The following is a 9,108-nucleotide window of genomic DNA, read 5'->3' as shown; positions in this document are numbered from 1 at the left end:
ATCTATCTATCTATCTATCTATCTATCTATCTATCTATCTATCTATCTATCTATCTATCTATCTATCATCTATCTATCTACGAGACTTCTTCAAACAACCTAAACTCCCAATTTCCCAACTTACTCATTTCTCATGAACTACTCCTCTACCTGACCACAGCTACACACAGAGATGGCCTTAGCTTTCATCTTGTCATCACCTAAAAGTCATTCCCTCTCATGTTCATGAACTCTGAAATTCCTTTATCTGATTATAATCTGTTATTATTCCATCTCTCCCTCTGCCTTGCAACCTGGAATCCTGTTCTTCCTCCTTACCATGACTTTTAATCTCTCTACCCCTCAGTTCTTTCTCCAGTAATCACTCCTACACTATTTTTCCTTCCCCATCTTGACCCCTTGCTGAACCACTTCAACTCTACACTGTCCTCTTCTCTAGGGCCCCTTGTCTCTTTACTCATACAAAGATCTTTCCATGCTAAAATTTAAGCCTTGGATTATTTCCATTATCCACTGCTTTCACTCTTAACTCAGGTGCAACTGAACAAAGCTGGAGAAGACTATGAAATTCTGCTGACCAGGCTCATTACAAATTTGTTACATAATTCCAACTGGGTCCTTGTTGCAGCAAGAAAAACCTTTTTTGCCTCCCTAATCAATTTGCTATCCCATTCACCACAGTGCCTTTTCCAAACTTTTTCATCGCTCCTCAAACCTCCCATAGTTCCTCTTCCCTCTACTTTCTTTTTTTTTTAATAATAGCATATATATATATGTATATATATATATATATATTTAAACATTTGGTTTTAAAACTTCGAATTCCAGATTCATTCCCCTCCTCCCTTGTCACCCACCCCCACTGGGAAGACAAGCAATTCAATATAGGTTGTACCTCTGTAGCCAATGCAAAACATTACCATAGCAGATAAATTGTAGAAGACTGACCATATTTACCTCCCTGCCATCCCATCTCCCGCTTGATCCATTCTCTACTTTGGTCCTGTCCCTTCTCAAAAGTGTGTGTTTCCAGGGCAGCCAGGTGGCTCAGCGAGTAAGAGCACCGGCTCCAGTGTCGGGATGACCTGGGGATCAAATCTGGGCTCAGATACTCAGCACCACACCCAGAAATAACTGGCCTTGTAACCGTGAGCAAGTTACTTAACCCCGATTGCTTAAAAAAAAAAAGTGTGTGCTTTCAACTTCCCTCCCCCCCAGCCTGCCCTCCCTTCCATCATCTCCCCTCTCATCCCCTCCCCCACTCTCCTGCAGGGTGAGATACCCCATTCAGTATGTATGTCAATACTTCCCTGAGCCAAATTAAATGAGTATAAGGTTGACCCATTCCCTTATGCCTTTCTGTTCTTCCCCTCCACTGCACCCATCTTCCCTTGCCTCTTCTATATGAGATAGTCTGCCCCATTTCATCTCTCCCCATCTCCTCTCATTACATTCCTCTCTCACCTCTCAACTCCACCTTTTAAGTATCATCCCTTCCTATTAGATTGGTCCTGTGCCCTCTATCTATATACCTGTAAACATATATATACACATTCACATATGTAATCATATTTCTATTCCCTTCAACTATTTTCGTACTTAGAAAAGTTTCAATTACAATTACCTTTTTTCCATGTAGGGATGTAAATAGTTCAACTTTGATAAGTTCCTTATGATTTCTTTTCCCTGTTTACCTTCTCATGCTTCTTGTATCTGAATGTCAAATTTTCTATTCAGTTCTGGTTTTTTCTTCAAGAATACTTGAAAGTCCTCTATTCCACTGAATAACAATATTTTCCCCTGAAACATAATACTTAGTTTTGCTGGGTAGGTGATTCTTGGTTTTAATCCCAGCTCCTTTGACCTCCGGAATTTCATATTCCAGGCCCTTCAATCCCTCAATTGTAGAAGCTGTGTTATCCTGATTGTGTTTCCACAATATTCAAATTGTTTCTTCCTAGCTGCTTGTAATATTCTCTCCTTGATCTGGGAATTGCAGAACCTGGCTATAATATTCCTAGGAGTTTTCTTTTTGGGATCTTTTTCAGGAGGTGATTGGTGGATTCTTTCAACCTCTATTTTGCCCTCTGGTTCTAAAACATCGGGGCAGTTTTCCTTGAGAATTTCTTGAAGAATGATTTCTAGGTTCTTTTTTTGATCATGGCTTTCAGGCAGTCCAATAATTTTTAAATTATCTCTCCTGGATCTATTTTTCAGGTCAGTGGTTTTTCCCAGAAGATATGTCACATTGCCTTCTATTCTATCATTTGTTTGGATCTGTTTGACAGCATCTTGATTTCTCCTCAAGTCACTAGCTTCCCTTTGATCCATTCTAAATCTGAGGGAATGATTCTCCTCATTGAGCTTTTGAGATTCTTTTTCCATCTGGCAAATTTGGCTTTTTAAGGCATTCCTCTCCTCATTGCCTTTTTGAGCCACTTTTGCCATTTGAGTTAGTCTGTTTTTTAAGGTGTTATTTTCCCCAGTCAGGCTGTTGACTCTCATTTCATAATTTTCTTGCATCATTCTCATTTCTCTTCCCAATTTTTCCTCCACTTCTCTTGTCTGCTTCTTAAGATCTTCTGTGGCCTATAACCAGCTCGTATTTTCCTTTGAAGCTTTTGGTGCAGGAGTTCTGACTTCACTGTCTTCCTCCTGTTCCATGCTTTAACACTTTTTGTCCCCCAAATAGGAGTCTAATGTTGGATTCTTCTGTTTGCTATGCTTCCTTTGCCTGGTCATGTTGCCACTCAAGTACTTGACTTTTGGGCATTTTGCGATAGTAGGACTCTGCAACCAGACAGGGAACTTCCGTCCCAAACACTGGGGTTTTCTCAGCTGCCAGAGGTATTAGTTGGGTGCCCTCTCTGAAGCCTCCACACGCTCTGGCAAGCACACCCCAGGATCTCCACCCTAGACGGCAATCCAGATCCAAGCAGGTTAAAGCAAGAGTGATTACCCCTCAGACTGGTCGCTTGGTCCCCCTACAGTCTACAGGCCAAGAGCTGAAGCTGCAACATGGCGTTGGGGCACTGCTGCCCCAAGGCATCTCAGTGGCTTCTTGGCCTAGGGGCAAAAGCCAATGCTCTCCTGACTACTGGTCCCAAAGTCCACACTGCACTGACCTCTCACTTTGTCCTTTGCATCTATGTGTTGATAAATCTGGAAATGGTCCAGCTTCTGGTGATCTGGAGTCCCTCCAGCCTGCAGCTGGTCAGGCCCACCCTGGGGCTAAAACCTCAGGCTCATATGGGCCTGGGCTAGGCTCCCAGAGTGTTTCACTGGCTAATTCCTGCCAGCCTGCCAGGCTGTCCTCAGCAGGAGGTTAGCTTCTCTGTGTCATTTTGTGGGTTATGTAGCTCCAAAATTTGTTCAGAGACCCCTTTTACATGAATTGGGGAAGGTGGAAGCTGGAGCCGTGTGGAGGTCCTGTTTCTACTCCACCATCTTGACTCCACTCCCTCCCTCTACTTTCTGACCTTGTTTCATATTATACTGAAAAAAAAGTTGAGGCCATTCACCTAGAACTCTTTCTTTGCCCCTCCTTCTCATCTTATATCACTGAGATACCTTATGATACCATCTCTTCCTTCATTCCTGTTTCACATGAAGAGGTGGGCCTTCTCCTGAACAAGATAAACCCACACCATCCCATCTTTTCCAGCAGAATGCCCCCTCTATCATCCATACTCTCTCACAAATCTTCAGTCTTTCCCTGTCTACCGGATGCTTGTTTGCTGCCTACAAACACTCCAACACCTCCCCCTTCCTCAACCCTCACTTGATCCATGCATCTCTGCTAGTTATCATCTTGTAAAGCTCCTCCTTTTTGTTACTAACTCTTTGAGAAAGATATGATCGGTACCCTCAACTTCCTTTCCTCTCACTATTTTTTTTTAAGCAATCGGCGTTAAGTAACTTGCTCAAGGTTACATGGCCCGTTATTTATGGGTGTGGTGCTAAGTATCTGAGCCCAGATTTGATCCCCAGGTTATCCTGACACTGGGGCCGGTGCTCTTACTCACTGAGCCACCTGGCCACCCCTAAGCAATTGGGGTTAAGTAGCTTGCTCAAGGTTACACGGCCAGGTGTTTCTGGGTGGGTGCTAAGTGTCTGAGCCCGGATTCTATCCCCACGTCATCCTGACACTGGAGCTGGTGCTCTTACTCTCTGTGCTACCTGGCTGCCCCTCCTCTCACTTTCTTAACTCTCTACAATCTGACTTTTGAATTCATGCAACTGAAATTGCTCTCTTCAAAGTTACTAATGATCTCTTAATTGCCAAATCTAATGGCCTTTTCTCAACCCCTCATCCTCCTTGACCTTTCTGCAGTCTTTGACACTGTTGACCCTCTCTTCTCCTTTATATTCTCTTTTCTCTAGGTTTACGTGACACTATTTCTTACTTCTCCTTCTACCTGTTCTACATGTTCTTTAGTCTTCTTTGCTGGATCTTCATCCAGGTTGCACTCACCAAACAGGGGTGAGGCTCTGTCCTCATCTTCCCCTATACTATTTCTCTTGGTGATTTTACCAGTTCCAATGGATTTAATCATCGTCTCTATCCAGATGATTCTCAGATCGATTTGTCCAGTCCTAACCTTTCTCCTGATATCCACTCTCCAATCTCCAATCACCTACTGAACAACTCAAACTAGATGTTCCACAGACATTTTAAACTCAACATGTCTAAAATTGAGCTAATTAGCTTTCCTCCAAAACTCTCTTCTCTTACTATCTTCCCTCTTACTGTAGATGGTACCTCTGTACTCCCAGTTACCTAGGCTCACAATCTGACACTGCCACAATTCTGGTATAGATCTTCATCACTTTATACCTAGCTGGTATAACAGCCCTCGGATTGATCTTCCTTCAGGTCTCTTCTCTTTACAATCCATCATCTACTTAGCTGTCAAATTGATCTTCCTTATGTGCAAGTCTCAGCTATATCACCTCCCTTCCCATTCAATAAACTCAAGTGGTTCCCTATTACTTCCAGGATTAAATATAAAACCCTATTGTTTGGCTTTAAAAGCCTTTCATAACCTGGCTCTTTCTACCTTTCTAGTCTTTTTATACCTTATTCCCTGACTATCCCTCACCCCACCCCCACATTCTGTGATCTAATGACTCTACTTTCCTTGATGTTCCTTGAATAAGAAATTCTCTTGACTCCATGCATTTTCATTGGTTGTCTCCCATTAGTGGAATAATCTCTTACCTCATCCTTACCTTCCAGCTTTCCTAGCTTCCTTTGCATCTCAGCTAAAGTCCCAAAGATTTTTCCCCAATCCTCCTTAATCTCAATGTTGTGCTACTGAGATTAACTCCAATTTATTTTCTCTATATATCTTGTTTGTACATGATGTCTTTTCCCCTTAACTGTGAGCTCCTTGAGAGTAAGGATTGCTTTTTGCATTTTTAAAAAAATTCCTAGAGCTTAGTGTCTTACTTGGCATAAAGCAGGTGCTTATTAAATACTTATTGACTGACTGACCTCTCTGAGCCTTATTTCATCATCTATAAAATGAGGGGGTTGGACTTGATGACCTTTAAGATTCCTTCCAGTTCTAAATCTATGAACCCATGAAGGATAAAAACAAAACAGTCCCTGCCCTCAGTGCGCTTATATTCTATTGTGTGTACGCAGCAGTAAATATTACAAATCATGAAAAATCAAAGTAGATAACAGAATGCTTTCTACAAGAAGTGTATTAGCAACTGTGGGCATCAGACTAAGCCTCCTCTGAAAAGCAGCACTTAAGCTGAGTTTTTAAGGAAACCATGAATTCCATAAGGCAGAGATGAGGAGGGACTACATTCCAGGTATGGAGGTCAGCAAAGGCACAGGGAGGGGGGATGGAATGTCATGCATAGGAAACAGCAAGTAGGTCAGTTTACCTGGCATGCAGAATGTTTGAAGGAGAGTAATGTGCAACGAACCTGGAGGGGTAGGTTGGAGTCTGATTGTGAGAGATTTTAAAAGTCAGATGAAGACATTTATAGTTTATGCTGGAGACAAATAGATCTAAGAATCATCTTCATCAAGAAAGGGAATTACAGGGTCAGGCCTAGGCTTCTAGTTTGGGAGTTCTGTGGAAGATAGATTGGAGAAGGATGAACCAGATGGAGGGAGACCAATTAGGAGGCTAGCACAATAATCCAGATGAAAGGTGATGAGCCTAAACCAGTTACCAGGTTGAGGAGGGGCTGGGGAGGGGGGCAGAAGATCCCCAAGCTCAGTTCTGATCATGTCATTGCCCTGCCTGGGAAGTTCCACTATCTCCTTCTTGACCATATAAATTATAAACTTTTCTACTTGACTTTTAAAATTAAGGATGACTCTGAGGTTGAGAACCAAGGTTATTGGTAGAGTTGTGTTGCTCTCAGTACAAGTAAGGAATAAAAAGAGAGGAGAGGAGAGGAGAGGAGAAGACAGAAAGAAGGAAAGTGTTCGGGGCTTGTTGAGTTGGACATGTTATGAGACTCCTATGAGACAAGTGGAACTATCTAGTAGGCAGTTGGTAAAGTGGAACCTGAATGCGTATATCTGTTAGCTTTCTGTATAGGGCTGATAGTTGAACCTAAGGGAGCTTATGAGTCACCAAGAATGTAGAGAGAGAAAAAATGATACAAACTTAGTATACTCCTAGGCATAAGTGGGGTGGGACATGGGTGATTATCTAGCAAAGAAGACTGAGAAAGAGCAGCTAGACAGGAGCCAGAACAAGGAGAAGAGCATCAGAAAAACCCATGGAGGAGAAAGTATTCAGAAAGAGAGAGTGGTCAGCAATGTCAAATGTTGACAAGAGATCAAAAAAGAACAAAGACTGACAAAAGGCTACTAGGACTCTTGAGCTCCCTTCTCTTTTATCAGTTCCTTATCCATCCTCTCTTTCCAGAACCCCAGGGTAGGGTAATTGCCACCACCCATGGGACCTGGTCTTTCTGGGTACTCTGTTCCTTCTAGTGAACAGAGCCAGACATGGTTCTGTTTTCTTTGTCTTGCCCATATTTCAGCTCAGAAAGGGTTAGAATTTTTCCAGAGGAACTTTTACTAGGAGACTAAGGTATTCCCAAAGTCTTGATAGTAAATTGGATATTTATTAGCATCAGGGTTTGTTCGCTTGGGTTTTTTTTCTTAAAGCCAAATTGGGCAAAAAAGGAGGATCAAGAAAGGCATATTCTTGGACTGCATGGGGGAGGGAGAAGGGAACAAGCATTTATTAAGAACCTACTCTGTGTCAGACATTGTGCTAAGTGTTGTATCAATATTATTTCATTTCATCCTCACAACTGTAGAAGGTAGGTAGGTGATTTTATGACCCCCTTTTACAGTTGAGAAAAATAGAGGTTAAGTGACTTGCCCAAGGTCACACAATTAGTAAGTGTCTGAGGGCAAATTTGAACTCACGTCTTCGTGACTGGAGGACCAGTGTTATAGCCACTGAGCCACCTAGCTATATAGGACAATGAAGACATCAGACAGAAGACAGAGTTTCCCTATTCTTATCTTGCTTCTATTTTCTCTACCAAGCCTTATATTGGAGATGACAAGTAAAAAATGCCCAAGATAAGTAAGGAAATAGTAAAAAAAAATCTTCCCTTGTTGAACTAAGATCACCAGGCCTAAAGGAATTGCATGCTCAGGTACTGAAAGAACCGGCAGGTGTGATTATCGCTGAACTATTGTCAATGATTTCTGAAAGATTATGGAAAACAGGAGAGATGCCTCCAAGAAAAGAACACAGAGTCTGAAAACTGTAAGCCAGTGAGACTGACTTGGATCCTTTCTTCAGTGGCCTCCATTCTAGAAAGGACGATAAAAGGGATAGATAATGAACATCTAAGAAGGGAAGGGAAGCAGTGATTACAAAGGGCCAACACAACTTCATCAAGAACGTGTCATAAGAGACAAGCCTCATTTGCCTTTTTTTTAAACAAGATTATTAAGTGAATAGATAAGGAGAATGCAGTAGATACAGTTTACTTAGATTTTAGTAAAGTTTTTGAAACCCTTCTCATGCTTTTCCTTGTGGAGAGGATGGGAGATTATAGATTAGGTGAGAATACAATTAGATAGGTTTAGAATTGGTTGGATAGCTGTGCTCAAAGAATTGTTGTTAATGGCTCAGTGTCAGAGATCTGTGCATGGTCCTGTGCTATCTAACATTTTTATTAATGAGTTGGATATTGCTATTGATGGCATGCTCATCAAACTTGAAGATGACCCAAAGGTGGTAAGTATGACTAACACATTAGATGATAGAGTCAAGATTCAAAAGGATCATGATGAGCTAGAGTACCAGGCTGAATCTAACAAGATGAAATTCAATAAAAGTTCAATGTAACATCTTACACATGGGTGCAAAAGAGTCTGACTTCTGAAGTCAACTTCAGTTGTTCCAAAAAAGAGCCGAGGGTTTAAGTGGCTTGTAAGCACCATGAAATGTTGCAGCCAAAAAAATTTCATGCAGTCTTGGGCTGTACCAAGTGGGGTATGGCAGCCAGGAGTAGGAAGGCAATAGTACTGCTGTACTCTGCCCTCATCAGACCTCATCTGGAGTATTGTGCTCTGGGTACCACAGTTAGGGAAGGACGTTGAAAAATTAGAGAATAACCATAGGAGGATAAATGGGATGGTGAAAGGTTTTGAATCCATGTCATATGAGGATCAGATAAAGGGGCAGGGGGTATTTAGCTTATAGGAGAGAAGACACATTCAAGTATTGGAAGGGCTGATGTGGAAGAAGGACTAGACAGTCAAACCAGGAGCAATGAGTGGAAGTTGAAAAGAGAAAGATTTCGTCTTGATGTCTGGGAAATCTTTCTAAGTAGAATGAACTGCTTCAGGAAGTGCTGGGTTGCCCCTCCTTGGAGGTCTTTGAGCAGAAGTTGGATAACCACACATGTGGTCTGTTATAGAGGGAATTCCCTTAGTTATGAGCTTAGACAATATGACCACTGAGATCCCTTTCAAATCTCAAATTCTGTGGCACTGTGAAGGCCCCTCAGTCGTTGGTGAAAGGATGGTGGGAAACTTTTGGCTGGTTCAACTGCTCCATGTGGGGCTGTAGTACCTGAGGGGCAGGAGAGGCCTTCCTAGTC

General features: G+C 42.1%; 1 protein-coding gene across 1 annotated transcript in view; it reads right to left on the bottom strand.

The window, feature by feature from the left end:
• Positions 1-9,108, bottom strand: part of SLC5A10 (solute carrier family 5 member 10) — a 182,307-nt gene that overhangs the window by 8,068 nt on the left and 165,131 nt on the right. The window lies entirely within an intron of this gene.

This window comes from Petaurus breviceps, unplaced genomic scaffold (assembly GCF_028583685.1).
Source record: "Petaurus breviceps papuanus isolate PSGF00001 unplaced genomic scaffold, PetGlider_PUasm1.0 175, whole genome shotgun sequence".
NCBI classification, from domain to species: domain Eukaryota; kingdom Metazoa; phylum Chordata; class Mammalia; order Diprotodontia; family Petauridae; genus Petaurus; species Petaurus breviceps.
Note: the sequence above shows the minus strand (reverse complement) of the source record. Positions and strands in the feature narration are given on the sequence as shown.